Source organism: Corvus hawaiiensis, chromosome 11, assembly GCF_020740725.1.
Source record: "Corvus hawaiiensis isolate bCorHaw1 chromosome 11, bCorHaw1.pri.cur, whole genome shotgun sequence".
NCBI lineage: Eukaryota > Metazoa > Chordata > Aves > Passeriformes > Corvidae > Corvus > Corvus hawaiiensis.
In genome coordinates, this window is record NC_063223.1 from 23138500 (window position 1) to 23154418 (window position 15919).

A 15919-nucleotide genomic window follows, 5' to 3' on the forward strand; every position below is an offset into this window, starting at 1 on the left:
CCATCTTCCCTGGCCGTGAACCAACTTGAGGAAATGTTTTGGGGCATTATCTGCACAGCAATCTGTTACCTTAATAGTGCAAATCTGTCTGTGGGACGTGCAGTAAAATCTGAGTTGTTTATCACCTGTAAGGCAGCACTGACAGGGAAACCCTCCCGCATGCAGTCATTAGCAGTGCTCAGAACTGCGCTGGCCAAAGGGCAGCAGGGGTGTTCTCCCGGAGCACTGAGCTCCACAGCTTCAAACACTGCTGAGCAGAGCTCGTGGAGACCCAGACCTGCCAGCTCTATTTCATGATCTGTTATTTTACTGTAGGAAAAACACTTGCCATGGCTTATCTGTCTGACAGTGAACACGTTTGGTGCTGGAAAATGAACATCTGAACCTGTGCCAGGGCCTCACCACCCTCACAGGGCACAATTCCTTCCCAATATCCATCTATTCCTGCATCCTGGCCCTCCATGCCTTGTCCCCAGTCCGTCTCCAGCTCTCCTGGAGCCCCTTTAGGCCCTGCAAGGGGCTCTGAGCTCTCCCTGGAGCCTTCTCTTCTCCAGGTGAGCACCCCCAGCTCTCCCAGCCTGGCTCCAGAGCAGAGGTGCACGGAAGATGTTTTGTTGTCATCCAGTCACAGAATTTGTAAATGTAAAAGCAGCACTGGACTGTTTTCTGTGGCCAGTTTTGATGGAGGGAGCTGTGTTTGGAGAGGGATTACCCAGTGACCAGCTCAGTGCTATTGTCCACTGAGTGCAACACCCTGTTCAGTACCAAATTCATTGATCGCCACTTCAGACCTTTATTTTTGGAGATTAATTCCTGAGCACTTGCACTCCCACCAGTCACCCTAAAACCAATTAACACAGTTCCAGAGCAGCTTAGATTTGGCTACTGTCAGAGCTGCATCTCCGTGGAGTCTTCAAATACCTGGGATGTCCCTCTGTGAGCCAGCAGGGGCATGGATGGGCAGAGAAGGCAGAAAACTTTGTGTACAGCTGTGCTGCATCTGCATCCAGACACGGGCTCCGAGATTCACAGGAGCACAGGGCTGCTCCCAAAACCAAAGGGAAGCAGATAGAGGGGAACTAGGGAGGGTGGGATTGTTGGGGCATCCCAAGCAGGCCCAGGAGTTGACTCAGTGATCCTCATGGGTCTCTTCCAACTCAGGATATTCTGTGATTTTTAGTTCCTATGTTTTAAGAGCAGTTGAAAGGAAAACTCCTATGTTGGCCCTGCTTGAAATACAACACTGCAGTCACTGAATGGGATTTGAAGGACAAGCAGTAGTGGGTATTTTTTCTTTAAGAAGGTAATCTTGGAATTTCTTGGCCACATTTCAGAATTTCTGCAACACAATGGAGTTCACTGAGTCATGGCAATCCAGTGGGAACACAGGTTTTGCTAGGGCTGAAATCTGAAACTTAACAATTCTAATAATTTTATTTTAAAATATTTTAATTTATACTATGTTAATATAATTAAGAATGCGTAATAATTAGTATCTTAGCTAAGACTTCTCTTAATATGCTAATGTAATAAGGTGTTAATTGTTCACTTTATTTCAATCAAGCATTTGAACAACACCCTCAGGGACAGGGTGACATCCTTGGGGGTCTCCTGTGCAGGGCCAGGAGTAGGACTCAATAATCCACGTGGGTCCTTTCCAACTCGGGATATTCAAGATTCTGTGAATTATTCTGAGTTCAAAGTGAAATCCTGTCCTGAGATTAAGGGAAGGATTTCCCTTGACTCAGCTGAACCCGGGTTTAAACACGTCTGTTCCTGTCAAAGGACAGCTTTGCAGAGCTGCTCGTTGGCACTGCACCCATTTCAACTCTCTGCACAGTAGTTTTACATATTTCACTGCACATTTTTGTGACAGTCAGCTGAAATTTTTTAACAGCCTTTAACAAGAATCCTATTTCCTGCCTTTGCATCCTTCAGATACTCATGTACTCTGCTTATTTCACACTCCTTAGTTATTCTCAGGCCTCACGTTCCACCTATTTCACTTACCTGTAGGTTTTTTCCATTGGGCTGATGAGGTGTGCCCTAAGCCGAGGAAGATCTGCTGTGTTGTGTGTGCATCCCCTGGTTTCTGTGCATCCCCCTTCCTTGCAGCACGTAGGATAAGGCAATCGGGGCAGTGTTGGGCAGCTGATGAAGAACCCATCAGGAATTACATCAGGCTCTAAAAACAGCCCCAGCCTTACTCTCTGTAAAATAAACATCGAGGAAAGGCTCTGGCTGCTCTTTTGCAGTCAGACCCTTCAGTGCTGCTCTGTACCAGGACCCAACAGCACCAGCCACAGCTTCCCCAGGCACAGTGTGAGCCAGGGACAAATTTACTGTTGCAGGAGTTGGGAAGTTCAAACTACACCTCTCCTTTTCTTCCTTATCCCTCCTCATTTTAGGGAGCTACTGCAGGAGAAGCCACTTCCAGCTGAGAATCGGGTTTGACGTGTGGCAGCATTTTGGGACACTGGCATTGATTGACCACTGCTTGCTCCTTTCCCCTAATTTACACAGAGTTCCTGGGAGGGTACTAAAGGGTGTATAATATATAAGGTGAGGTACACAGGGAGTAGAAAACTCCCTCACAGAACTGGGACTTCCATGACTTGACCCTTCTCCCTGCTTTTATCCTGTGCTGGGTTTAACTAATCAGCTTGACATCATCTGTATAGGAGAGTTTTAATGTCAAAGGAGTATTTTTTCAGAAACGTTCTCCTATTTCAGAAAGGACTATTTCAATCTCCAAAAATACAGTCCTTAGTAGCATTATGTGGTTTGTAATAGCTTTATTTTGAAGATTGCTTTAATACAACAGGCTGGAAGAGAACAGTGTCTGATTTTCCAATGCCTCTTCACTTGGAGTGGTTTTAAGTGTCTGAAACAAACCAGCCTAAAAATCCAATTCCACTGCAACCAACAGAACAAATAAGAACAAATCTGATTTCTCGTGTTGCAACAACACACACACTGACATCTGATGCCTCCAGTAGCTCCTGCCAGGGCTCATCTTTACAGAACTATGACATTTAAGACACAGCTTCAGCTTGAGGGCTGAAGGCCACACCATGCTCTAATGTCTCTAGAACTGAGGGATGTCGGGTCTTTTGGGAGGCTCAGCTGAAGGCAATAATCTCAGCTGGACTTGTCTCACTGGTCTCTTGACCAGTGTATCTGAAACTTGTCTTCCTCTCTCTCAAGGCGTTTTTTTCCCTTTGCATGTATCAGGTACTTTATCATTTGTCTTGTAAAGCAAAAGCCTGTCTGCACCTATTACTGAGTCCAGCCTCCTGCTTACCAGGGGACAGAGCAAGAAGGGCTTTTGGGCATAAAGACATCACAGAATCTTTCAGGTTGGTAAAGGCCCTTTAGATAGAATCCAACCATTAACCCAGCACTGCCACTAATCTCCCATCCAGCCCTGCCCTCTGGCACTGGGAAGCCATTCCCTGGGTCCTGTCCCTCCATGCCTTGTCCCCAGTCCCTCTGCAGCTCTCCTGGAGCCCCTTTAGGCCCTGCAAGGGGCTCTGGGGTTTGCCTGGAGCCTTCCCTTCTCCAGGGGAACATTCCCAGCTCTCCCAGCCTGGCTCCAGAGCAGAGGGGCTCCAGCCCTTGGAGCAGCTCCATGGCCTCCTCTGGACTGGCTCCAGCAGCTCCACATCTTTCCTATATTGGAGATCCCAGAGCTGGACACAGTAGAGGGGAGCTCTCAGCTGACGTGACCCAAGTTCTCAACACAAGGGAGAGAACTTTTAATGCACCAAGTTCACCTACCATGACCATGGCACAAGCACCCCGAGCCCCCTCTGGAAGCACAGGGATGTTTATTAGCAGTGGTGTCTCTCATGGAAAAGCCCAACAGGTCTCAGCTTTCACACCACAGGGAGATTGCAGAGCACACCTTTCTGCATGGAAGGGCACAGCACACAAATAATCCTCCTGGGATGTGGAGCTGTGCTGGAGCCGTGTATTCTGTTTTTGGAGCAACACTGGAATGTTTCCAAGACCACCATGACACTATCACTGCACTATGGGTGGTAAACAAGTCTCTACTGCTACTGCAAACCTTCCTGCACTGCTGGCTGTGCATTCTTTAACCACTCTTTATTACAAGCATTCTTGCCATGCTGCCACCTCATCCTTGGACCCCTCGGAATACACACCTGGAAAAGGCAAAGCAACCTTGTGCCTCACTGAGCAGATCCTATTTACTGGGTGGAATCCAGAGAGAAGTCAAGGTGAGAAACTACCTGGTGAGACAAGACTGCTAAACCAGCAGCTGCAGCGGGTGGCACAGATCATTCAAACCTTTTGGAAGCATACCCCTTATAGTTATAAAATGTTAGGTATATTGGAGATTTTAAGGCATTTGGTACTGCCAAAATCAAACTCACTGGTGTTTCTCTGCCCAAGCCTCACCTGTAGATACCTTACCAGCTGCATCTATGCTAAAACTGAAGTCTAGATTTTTGTGCAGCAATTTGAACTCATGGTCAGAAACCAGGCCTGGAGTAAGCAGAGTTCCTGCACACTCAGCAGTAAATACTTATTCCCCACCCACAGTGAAGTCTCGTACCAAAGATCTTAAACAGAAGTTAACGCCAGAGTAATTTCTAGTTAACACTAGAATAATTAACACTGATTCTAGTTAACACTATAATTAGTGATAGAATTATAGTGAAGACCAAACATGGCCTCGAGTTTGTTTCAATGTGGGCACTGTTTTCCTTTAAAACTCATGTCCTCATTTTGGAGAAAGTAAAGGCAATTCACCATCAGTTGCACAAAATGCTGTATTTTATTAACTAAAACAAAAAAAAGTACAGTAAAATTCATACAAAAATGTTCAACATAAGGAATACTTAACATGTTTATGATCTAGGATTGTGTCTGATTCGCAGTTTAAACAGTGGCTGGCGTAAGCACAGCATATTAATGCTACAAGGTGCTCAGCAAAGAAGTCTCTGTACCCCACAGAACAGTGTCCAGCTGGAGCCCTACCACAACTACTGCTGTGGTGCAGTGCAATTACATCAGAAAACATGGACTCATTCCAACAATTCCATGAGAAACCACACCACCATCTTTAACTGGGAAGTCTCCTCCTGCAAGACTCTAAGGCACCACTGAGAGCCTGTTTCACTTGGAGTGCCCATGCCTGGTGAAAAAGCACCAGATTTCAGGGGAGCTGGAATCTGATTCTCTTGGGGAAGGAAAACCGGAGTTCTTCCCCCTGAAAGGCAGATGTATTTTAGCTCCCTGTGAGCACACAGTACCAGTACCTTGATGTTAACAAGTTCACACCACCTCCATCCTAACCTCAGGGGCCACCAGCTTACTCTGGGAGGAGCTGCCCTCCCAACACAGCCTCTGACTTACACAGCTCAAGGAGACCACAGCCCAGTGTCCCCAAAGTGGCAGCCCCCAATGTCACCATGCTGGATTCCAGCTAGCATTCCTACACTTCCATTTGGGACCAAATCTGCCAAGACACAGCTTTCATTAAGCCTCAACATGCTTAGAAAGTCCTTTCTCTCCATGTACCAAAGCTGCAGAGGTTTGTAGGCTGAAGCCAAAATGGTCCTGGTGTTATAATAAAGCCCTAAGAAAGGCAGCAGGTTGTATAGTTACCTCCTTGTGAGCAAAATCCCTGCCCTAAAACTATGCAACCTACTACCTCTTCCTAGGAGCCCAATGCTTCCTCTGTGCAGTTCTTCACTCTCTGGAGGACTTTAGCTCACCAGCTGCTCTGGGTCTTCTGCCCTGGCTGGGCACACACTCCAAGGGGACACTGTCAGCACTTACTAACAGTGGCTCACTCCTTGTAACACTTGTGAATGGCTCCATTTTCACTCTGGCTAAGCTAAACTTGCCATCCCAAAAAGCATTTATTTCCATGGGATTTTTGTTACTACAGCAAGCTGCTTGCTGGGCATGCTAGCACAGAACCAGTTACAGACTGGGTACACCAAGGACAGCAGGAGAAAAGAGAATGCAATAAGCTTAAAAAGTCTTTTTACAGAAACAATACTACCTCAGAGGAAAGTGCTGGCTCTTGGATGCTCCAAACTCCATAGCTTCACACCCCCCCAGAAAGGTGAGAGGTCAGTTTTGGCCAAAATTGGCCAACACTTAAATTTTGCATTGAATCTGGAAAAGCTGGAGAAAAAATGTGCAGACTTATTAACAAAGGATAATTTTAAGTTTTCCCTCCAACTTTCACCAAGCAGTTGGGAGTCATGGAATTTTAATACATTATGGAAACTGGAGTGTCAAAACAGTTCAAGTCACAATGTACAAGCTTGAGCCACCTGTATTTTACACTCTCCTGACTGGCTTGGAATAACTTCCCCCTCTGCAGTGTTCCACTCCCTACCTAGAACACGGGCATTTTCCATCTCCAGCCAGCACTGTGCCACTCACCTTGGGAGACAAGTCATGTTAAGTCAAATATACCCTGTGGGGGTTGCAGCATTCACACTGACTGCCAGTCCTGTACATTCTGGCACTGATGCTTTACAACCCTGATTTATCTGTTTTCACTCCATGAGTATTTTTAGCCCACGACTGACTGCAGGGAGCGCAGTTTGTTTTACTCCTCAGGGAAGGCAATAGATTGTATAGTTATCTCCTGAACAGGGTAAAATAACTACCCTACAACTATACAATCTACTACCTCACTCTGACAGAGAAGCACACACTTCAGCAAAGAGCTCACACAGCCAACCCCAGTTTCATTCTGAAGGATGTTTGATATGTCACTGAGCAAAGTTAAACACCCCAACAAGAGGAACACCAGTACTTTATATTTGATTACCCCTCCATATACATACAGGAATAATCTATTCTCTTTTTTTTATTCATTAGAGCAGAAAAATTAATGCAGAATGATACCTAGCTTTTCCAAGAACTAGAAAAATCTAAACACAATTCCCACAGCTATTACACAAGTCTTTTGTCCTATAATAAGCACTACAGGTACAGAAGTTCAGCAAAATCTGACATTGAGCTTAAAACTGAGAAGCTTCCATTGTTGATTATCTGCTGCTTTAGGAAAGACAGTAGATTGTATAGTTATCTCCCAGTGGTGGGTATGACCCTAAAACTATACAACCTACTACCTCATCCCACAGTGCAGGCATCTTCAGAGCTGGGGGAAGATTGCTGCTTCAGTCAAGACAAGTCAGGCTAGTTGCAGACAGCATCTGTAATACTCACCATAGAGAAAGCCTTCCCCTCACTGCCCTAGTCATGTAAGGAAGTTATTTTAGTAATAAGGCTCCTTAATTTCAAAATTTTACCAATTGCTTGCTTCTTAAGTAAGCAAGTTGTAGCAGTCATAGCAACTACAGCCATTAAACTTCTATTACATCACTAGTGGTGTTCCACAGATGTAACTTCTCACCTGAAATCAAAAGAAAAGTCTATCAGAAACATTGTAGGCAGACATACATTTCCTCCTCTTTAGAACTCAAAAATGATGAAATCTAGGACCACAGCTATGTGACTGATTTACATGGATCAGGATGAGACCCCAATATCTGTAATTCTGATTAAGTAAGTATTACTACATAGAGTGACCTTTTCACCCATTGTAACAATAGCTCAAAAAAAAAAAAAGTCATGTACTGTCAAAAGCACTGCTTCAAGCTTTTTCTGCCAGTCTTAAATTACATTAAGTCTTGTGCACAGGAATTCTTTTATTAGAAACAAAACTCAATAAGATTATGGCCTCTACCCTGACATTTAATTGTTAAACTGCCTTACCAAAAGGCCACTGAAAATACGTGCTTTCTCATCAGAAAGAAGTCTGAGTTTCTCTAACTGCTGCTGACGTAACTTTAAAGCCAATTTCTACATTAACGCAGCTCAACATCATCTTGAAGTAAAAAACTCTTAGAATACTGAAATGAAAACACTTGCCAGACAGATGTGTGACTCAGAATCCCCTTCTTAGCAAGGACAGCTCGAGAACAGGGCTGGAAAGCAAAATTATTGTTTGTGCAGGTAGTTTATACAATAGTTGAGAATGTTTAGAGCAAAGCAGTTTTTAAAACATTAAATACATTTTACTAGTACTTGATCCCAGTTGTACACTGCTGTTGTCAGCCCACTCTCCAAACAAAGCCTTGACAGAACAAGAGCACCCTCATGCACGTTCGTGTCCTTGCCAAGCACACAGCGCGTGATCCCGTGCATTCACACACAAAGGATGACGTTATTCCTTGGACAGACAGAAAATCAAATTACTTACCAGCCCCCTCAGTGCCTTACTACAGAATCCTTTATACAAATAGTGATGACAAATTTGGGTGAATCAACCTTAAAATCTTGCTTTTAACTGGTGTAAATCCCATTATTTGCTTTTGTTAACTTACACATCTACCAGAAAATGAACTTCAGCATGGACACAAGCAGCAACTTCCCGTTGGCCAAAGCAGGAATAAATCAGAACAGCAGCTCCTGGCCAGAGTCAAACCTTTACAGAGCACTGGCCCCCAGCAAATCCTTTTAAATCAGCTCAGGCAGAGCTGACATTCGGCAGGGAAGCTGACATTCCTTTCAGCTCCCTGTTCCTGCATCCAAGCCTTCACCAGCTGAGCAGAACCCCTGTGAATTCCCACTCCTCAGTGGGAGAGGCAGCCTGGCCAGGGAGCTGAGCTGCACAGCACCAACTCTGCACCCTCAGTTTCACACTGACCCCATGAAGTTAATGAAGCCCCACGTTTAGCTTCTGAAGGAGCTTTAGGATGAAGCTGATGGTTCTGTGATGTACTGAAAATGTTCAAAGCACTTTGAAAACCTGAATAGGTGTTACAGACCTGTTTAAATTTTACAGAACATGTAAGGCAATGCTTTTGAATTTCTTTTTAAAATTAAGCCTGAGAGACACAAGGATTACAATAAACCTAGAAATTCATCTGTTCATTTCTCCACCTTTAGACAAAGTTTAGTTGCAAACCTACCCAACCTGAGATATATCAAACAACTTTTATTTTTATTTCCATTGACAGCAGGACTGCCCAATCAAGCATTACGATTCTAAACCATTTCGTACTGCCACCACTAGATTCTCCTGTTCAGTACCTGTAGCACCTCAATCCACAGGAATCCGTCTCCTTCCACCTTTCTGAAACAGGAGCCCTTCATCTACTGCAGGTCTGAAAATGCTGTTACTTAAGGTTAAAAATGTCCTTGAAAAAATATTACTTAACTTCAATTGCTATGCTGTCAGTCTGGCTTGTGACTGTGAAGTGCACACAGGCCATGAGGAAAGCCTCCTTCTGTAACAAATGCACTTTATGAAAGATGATCAGGTAACCTGTCCTCTACCTATTGCAGAAAGGCAATTACATTTTATCTTACATCACTCAGGTACTACTTTTTGTTTTTACTACTAGAGGAGTGTGTAATTAAAAGAAATAAAATTCTAGCCAAAATCCTGTATTTGGAAGAAGTTCAGGTTACTTTCTGCTTTTACTTCTGTTTCCTGTGTATTCCTGCAAAGTCCAGGTAATTAGCATTCTGCTTTACATTAACCCTGCACACTTTGGGGCATTTTTAACTCGTGGATTATTTCTAACAGTCGTTCCAAGCTAGATCACCTACATGCCATGTTGACAGATGAGATCTGCCAGGTCCCCTTGGGGGCCTGCTGTGTGCTGCTTCTCTCATACCATGCATCAGGGGGTTCTGGCACTCGCAGAGACAGGGAAGCCTGACAAACTATCCTCCTGGCACAGCCTCTACTGATCTGGTATGTTCTCATCCCCAGTGAATGCAGAGCTGCAAAGGCTCCCTGCTGCTGAAGTCACTGTGCTGCTGATGTCACACCCAGCGCAGCACCCAGGAGCTCAGGGTTGTGCACCCGCACGTTCACCCCTTCAGCACAACACACGCCATGAGAGACAAGCTTTAAGCAGTACCTGGGTCATTTGCTTTCCCTGTCAAAAAAGCCAGGTTCCCAAGGGCTGCTTTTCCTGTCAGCACGTGTTTAAAATCCCCGAAGCAGAGAAAGCAGACAAACTGACTCGAACTGTGGAGCTGGACAATCTCAGCAGCCCCAGCTCCCAAACGTGGTCCCGAGGCTGCAGCTCAGGCCTGCACAGCTCCCACCACACGATGGAGCTCCGGGATTTACAGGAACAGCTCCAACACCAACTCCTCACACTTTTACCCCTGGATTCCAGCAGCGCTCCCCGCACTGAAGCCGCACTTCCTGAATCCCACGAGCTTCCGCTGAGTGAATGTCTGCCGCCTTCTCCAGCCGTGCCAAGCATCCCAAATGACTGCACGCACACTCCTACCTCAAATGTGCTCATTCCATGGGGTTTTTGTTTGACTGGAGTGGACTACAGGAAGAAAGGGAGCAGCACAATTGATACAAACGTCATTATTCCTGATACGGCTTCCCCTCATTCCACTCAACCACCCCTGCACTGCCTGTCATCACGTGCTACAGGCACATCTCAGCCCCTCATCCCACAACAGGCTCAGGAGAACCACATAGTGACTGACACAAAAGCTTTAGCATAAACTAAGAATTTTTCCTCTCCCATATTCAGTTTTGGATTGTGCCTTCCTTTGTCTTAATAATGTGCTAATCTGAAGGTAACACCTCCCAGCTCAAGCCCAGGCACCTTTTTAAGAGTCCCCTGCTTAGACCCAAAATTGAAAGATTTAACACCTTTTTCTGGACCTGCCAGCCCACTGAGCAGCACTACGCTGGAGCAAGTGTAAATCACACCAGAAAGGTGCTTTCAGCTGAGAAACTGTACAGAGGAGAAAAGGAGAACAAGTAGTCCCAGCACATACAAATGCACAGATGTGCTCTTGGGCAGCACCACAGTCTGCACACCAAGACAGGGATATGTGCCCACAATGGTATTTTGTGGAATTTTTTACATAACATTAAGATTAATAGCACTGACTGCTACCAATAATGCCTTTATCTACTGCTTCAATTGGAAATACAGGGTTTTTTTCCCAGAATCTATACCCCACTTGCATTTAATTAACAGAGAGCATTCTGGCTTTAACTAATTATCACAAGATATTACTGTTTCACTACATTTTCAATTAGTGTGTTTGGTTTTAATTTATTTTTCTAACCATGTAGTTATAGATGGAATATAAATATCTAGAAACCATGGCCTGAGAGAAATGAGAAGTCCCCACTGGCCACTCAAGCACTAAGTGAAGCCCATCTCCTGTGGAAAAGTAAAGTATGTGAGCACAATTAATGATTTCTGCTACGAGCAGAGAACCAAAGGAACACAAATCCTGGCATCCTTCCCTACACACACTCGATTTTACAGCATTAGTATTAAACTCTCTGCATCTAAGGGGTGCATGTGCCACAGCACTGCACAGTGCTGTGAAACCTCAGGGTGGATTGAGAATGACTACACCAAAATGGTCACATTTTTTACTCCTCTTGGAGTACACCTCTCTCAGTACACAGAATAAAGGCAGATATTTATAAATAAGTACATACAAGTACACTTCAGCTTCAAACATTACAAAGGCCTCAGTGCCCTTCTCAAAGGAAAGCATCCATTTGGTTATCTGGTCCTGCATCAAACAAAAACGTGTGTGTACGTATATATACATAAAATACACAACTGTGGACTTATTCACTAGATTTGTGTCTCTTAGGACATGCTAGGAGCAAGCAGGCTCACTTTGTCTGCAGAAAGTTTACACATTATAACAACTACACACAAATTCAGCACGAAAATCAGTGCACAAAAATATTTCAAGAGTGCTGTGTTATATTATTAACTGGCAACATAATCAAACATCTGTTGCCCTCTATAAGCCCCAGGAGCCTTTCACTATTTGCAAATGAACTGACGTTTTCCACTACTAAAAACAGAGGAAAATACAGAAGGCATTTATCAAAAGGAAAGTGAAGTAAGGATACAGCTCATTGCAGTAGAAAAACAAAGCAAGTGAACTCATGTTTTATCTAAACTTCCTTTCAACTAAGGAAGTACTAAATCTCCACTATTAGTATGCAAAATAATTTCCTAGCATGACCTATGTGAGGTGAGGTTGCATATAAGATACACAGAGTTCAACTTGGGAAAAACTCAGTGAAAAAAAATTACAGCCAGCAATTTTCTATTCAAAATATCCCAATACAGCTATTTACTAAGTCCCTCTTCACGAGGCTAACTATCATGGGGCAAAAAAAAAAACCCTAATTAGCCCATTATTGCATGTTGACTGCAGCAAGTTTGAACCACCACTGCAAAAAACCTTTTGGAAGTTCAGACTATTTAACACCTGAGTGTTGCTGTGAACAAAACTGGTGAAATTTGACAACAGAAGCCACATCAGCAAGTAACTGTGTGGTAAGGCCCCTGGCAGCTGGGGATGTTTGAAGATGCTCTGTTTCTTAAAGATTGTTTTATTGCTTTTGAAAGGACAGATTGATTTTCTCAAAAACTCAGTGATGGATTCAGTTCGCCCCACTGCTGCTGTTGAGCGTTATTCCTGTGTACATTTTTAATGGGAGCAATTTTTCCCTGCCAGTTAAGGCTTGCATTTCAGTCCCAAAACTGCCTGCGCAGAGCAGTACAGATGAAGAGAAGCACCGACAAGGTGGGAAGGTAAACAAGGATTATCCCGACCTTGCCCATCAGGCTGAGTTTTAACTCCTGCCAGAAATAAATCACAGAATTGTTAAGGCTGGAAGGGACCTCTGGAAATCATCCAGTCCAACCCCCTGCCAAGGCAGGGTCACCAGAGCAGGTGACACAGGAACACATCCAGGTAGGTTTGGAATGTCTCCAGAAAGGACTCTGGAGATGTCTCCACGCCCTCCCTGGGCAGCCTCTTTCAGTATTCTGCCACCCTCATGGAAGGTTGTAACGTAAAATCATAAAAACACAATTTGATGGGGTAACACCTTCATCTAAAACTGACTGAGCTGCGCCAGAACAAAGTCACCAGCAGCAGCTGCAGTGTGCCAGGGCCAGACCTCGCTCTGTGCCACCAGCCCCGCACGGGAACCCACATGTGCTGAGCCCTGACGCGGCCCGGGGGCTGAGCTGCCCATGCCAAGGGCAAGAGCCACTCCTGCAGCGCCCAGAGGCCAGCCAGAGCTTTGGACAGAAACTGCATGTGCGTATTGTATCAGAGCACATCTGTTCCACTGAGGAGCCGCTGCTCAGGTGCGCGGCCAGCCCCGAGCACGCCGGGACCTGCCCGGCTGCAATGTGCCCGTGACACTGCCGCCGCACGCTGCCTGCAGGACCGCACTGTCACCGGTCCCACAGCTTCCGACCCATTTCCAGGACCAGCCGCCCGTGAGGAACGGGGCGGGAGCTGCCTGGGGGCGACGGGCCCGGGGAGGGCACAGCCCCCGTGCCAGGCAATGCCGCTCACCACAAACGACACCCCTGAGTAGCCCCCGTGACCCCCTGACAGGGGCTGGGCCGCCAAAGCACTTCCACCTACTTCCCAAGGGGTTTTCTTCACCTTTCGCCCCCTCGGCTCGCGTTCAGCCCCCGCCGCCGCGCTCCCGGTGCCCGGGCACGGCTGAGCCCCCGAGCCCCGGTACCGGGGGGGCTCCCCCGGCCAAGGTCCTCCCGGCCCCGGCAGTGACGTACCTGGCGCTGGCGGCTCCCGGGGGCGGCACTTCCGGACCTTCCAGTGAGCCTGGAGGAGAGCGGGGGAGAACGGGGGGAAAAGGCGTCGATGAGGGGAATAAGGACAATGAACCGGGCCCGCGGCAGAAGCGGCGGAAAGGCCGGGCCGAGGCCCCGCGGCCGCCGTACGGGCCCTCCGGCTCAGTCCCTCCACCCCCGCCCTCCCCCCGCCGCACCCCGCTCCCGCGGCCGCTCCCGCGTCCCCCCGGCCCCGCGGCCGCCGCCCGGCCCCGCCGTCCCGGTACTTGCGGGACCCGGATGGAGTCGCGGCCGCTGCGGCCGCCGCTCCCGCGGCACCACGGGAAGGGCGCCGCGCCCCGCCCGCCGCAGCCGCCGCCCGCCCGTCCATCACCCGCCGCCTCCCGCGCCCATTGGGTGTGGGGCCGCGAGGTCCCGCCCCCGCGCGGGAATCTCTCTCCTCATTGGTCAGCTATGAACAGGGCTCCGCCCCCTCCGCCATTTATTTCGGGCGCGTTCCACGGCGCTCCCGTAATGGCGCCCCCGGCGGCCGCCGTGCCGCGCCTGCTCCGGGCCGCGCCCGCCCTTCCCCGCCTCCACCTCCGGACGGCCCTGCCCGGCTCTGCCGGGTGTGACCCCCGCGGCCCGGCTCGGCTCTGCCCTGCCCTGCCCGGCTCTGCTGGGTGTGACCCCCGCGGCCCGGCCCGGCCCGGCTCGGCTCGGCTCTGCCCTGCCCGGCTCTGCCGGGTGTGACCCCCGCGGCCCGGCCCGGCCCGGCCCGGCTCTGCCCTGCCCGGCTCTGCCGGGTGTGACCCCCGCGGCCCGGCCCGGCTCGGCTCGGCTCTGCCCTGCCCGGCTCTGCCGGGTGTGACCCCCGCGGCCCGGCCCGGCTCTGCTGTGCCGTGCCCTGCCCAGCTCTGCCGGGTGTGACCCCGCGGCCCGGCCCTGCTCTGCCCTGCCCGGTGTGACCCCGCGGCATTAGCACCATTACTGGGCTTAGGGGCCTCGGCTTCCCCGTGGCCCACCGCACAGAACCGTAGAATCACCGAGGGTGGAAGAGCCCTTTAATGTCACCCAGCACTGACACTGCGAGCCCTAAACCACTCAGCGGCAGATCCAGACACCTTTCGCACACTTCCGAGGATGGGGACTCCCGCACGGCCCTGGGCAGCCCCCTCCAAAGGCTGGGCACCCGAACAGGGAAAATGTTCCTGGTGCCTCCTCTGCATCTCCCCTGCCTCAGCCCAAGGCCGCTTGCTGTGATCCTCTCAGTGCAGGCACGGCAGAAGAGACCAGCCCCACCTCACTGAGGTCAAAATAACCTTTTCTGGTTATATTCCTGATTTTTTAACGTTTGGGGGTGAACAGGGTCTGTATCAGAGCCTTTCAGACGAGGAGAAGCGGTCCTTCAGCTCATTAGCGTGTCTGCAATATCACACTCACCAGGACTAATACAAGCTCAGGGAGAGAAATGCTGTGTTTAAAATCGAACTTCAAACATAGCATTTGTTTTCCGTGTCTCTTAATTTTCACAAGATTTTTGGGATAGATTTTGATTCTAATAAGTAAAAATATCGAGTAGTATACTCAATATAATATTTATATATATAACTGTATATCATTATATTCAGTATAAAATATTGAAGTAAATAAATAAAACTGTGAATGCACAGTGTATTCTTGCCAGAATTTTTTCTTCTTTTGAGAAATTTTTGAAATTATGGAAATTGTCAGTTCTTAACAATTTTTTAAAAGTTTATAGAGTTGGAATGATGGAGGTTTTGTGCATCTGGTGTCTTGTCTCACTTCAAAATTAGTAATTTTTATCCCAGATTCGGGAAGGGAACATGTGCCTTGGTGGTGGTCATGAGAGCAACAAACAGATTAAACAATGACCCAGCTGCTGACTTCATAAGGCAGATGTTTTGCATGTTGCACAAACTAAACCATGATGCTTTGGCAGCTAAAATGCAGTTTTTAATCTTGTGAAGGTAAAACTTTATCGAGTGAATTCCTCGGGGTGCTGTATGGTGTGTTAATCTTTCACGCGGGGTGTAATTTGCCCGCGTCCGGGGAGTGCAGCTGCTGCAGGGTGAGGAGCTGTGCGGGGTGCCCGGGGACACCGAGCAGCGCCCGGAGGCGGCTGCACTTCCCCGGCAGCTCACGAGATGGGGCGTGAGCGCCCGGAACGGAGCGCGGCAGCTCCAGCCCACGGCCCTGCTCTGCTCGGGCACCGCTCGAGCTCTCGCTAGCTCGCCGCAGAATCGCCTAGAAGGAGTAGTTATTGCAGGGTAGCT

At 48.0% G+C, this 15919-nt stretch overlaps 1 long non-coding RNA gene across 1 annotated transcript; it reads right to left on the reverse strand.

Moving 5' to 3' along the window:
• Window positions 1-4785: 4785 nt before the first annotated feature.
• On the reverse strand, window positions 4786-13810 carry LOC125331775. Its single transcript, XR_007206185.1, has 2 exons — window positions 13626-13810; window positions 4786-7985 (listed from the first exon to the last, which is right to left on the reverse strand). It is a non-coding gene; the product is annotated as an uncharacterized LOC125331775 (long non-coding RNA).
• Window positions 13811-15919: the final 2109 nt, after the last annotated feature.